The sequence below is a fragment of the Phoca vitulina genome, unplaced genomic scaffold (genome assembly GCF_004348235.1).
Source record: "Phoca vitulina isolate PV1807 unplaced genomic scaffold, GSC_HSeal_1.0 scaffold48, whole genome shotgun sequence".
Lineage (NCBI taxonomy): Eukaryota > Metazoa > Chordata > Mammalia > Carnivora > Phocidae > Phoca > Phoca vitulina.
In genome coordinates this window covers 1,693,234-1,694,574 of record NW_022589751.1, presented here as the reverse complement: position 1 = coordinate 1,694,574, position 1,341 = coordinate 1,693,234, and positions in this window count along the sequence as shown.

Here is a 1,341-nt window from a genome sequence, read left to right as displayed (position 1 = left end):
GGCACTCACTCAGCTCCATGTCCCTGTGAGGGCCAATGTACCAACCTTTAGAGCCCGCAAGGCCACGTGAGCAAAGGAAGGAAGAGGAGCAGGTAGGAATGATGATGCAGGTCTGATCCTGTGGGTGCAAGCAGCGAGGGAAGGAAGGTCTGGGCAGAATGGACTCCAGACTGCAGGGCACCTCTAAGAAAGCCTCACTCAGCTAATGTGGAGTCCTCAAACAAAAGTGGCCCATTATAGGTATGAAAATGAAATAAAGAAATTTTCAGGTAAAATAAAATGAAGAGAATCTCCTGCCAGCAGATCTACACTACAAGAAATGCTCCCATGGAAACTCATCCTCAAGGAGAGGAGAGTATCAAATATGGTAAATATTTGGTAAATGTAAGAGTCTTTCTCCCCTCCTCCTTCCTTTAAAATACATGATTATTTAAAGCAAATATTATAACACTATCATGTGGCATTTATAATACATGTAAGCATAATATAAAGATAGCATAAAAGACAATGGGTGTTAATGGACTATTTCAGGCACATGGTTTCTACATCTTATATCAAGTGGTACAATATTCTCTGTAGTCTGTGAAATTTTAAGTAGGTAGATTATAACCTCTAGAGCAACCACTAAAATAATGTAAAGAAGTATAGTTAAAAACCAAGAGAGGACTTAAAATGGAATTCTAAAAATATATAAATAATTTAAAAGAAAGCAAAAAAAAAAAAAAAAAAACAGAAAAACAGAAGACAAATCAAATAAAATGGTAGACAGAGCCAACCATATCAGTAATCAAATGTTTATAAGGACTAAAAACTCCAGCTAAAAGGCAGAGATGATCAGAATAATTTAAAAAATCAATACCCAAGCACATGCAATATACAAGATATATACTTCAAATCCATAGCAGTGTCAAGCACATTTTTTCCTATAAAAAATTTTAGGTTTGGTAGGCCACATATAATCTGCTGCATTTTTTAAAACAACCTTTTAAAATTGTAAAACACAGGGTACCTGAGTGGCTCAGTCAGTTGAGCATCCGACTCTTGGTTTTGGCTCAGGTCATGATCTCAGGGTTGTGAGACTGAGCCCCACATTAGGCTCCGTGCTCAGTGTGGGGTCTGCTTGAGATTCTCTCCCTCTCTCTCCTCCCTACTCTCACTTCTCTCTCAAATAAATAAATAAAATCTTTTAAAAACCAAATTAAATAACATAAAATTTTAAAACACATTCCTAGCTCAAGAGCCTTACAAAAATAGGCACAGGCTGGATTTGGCCAGTGGGCTATAGTTTGTTAGCCCTGGTATAAAAAGACAGGTAAGATTTGTGAATAGCAGATAAGCATG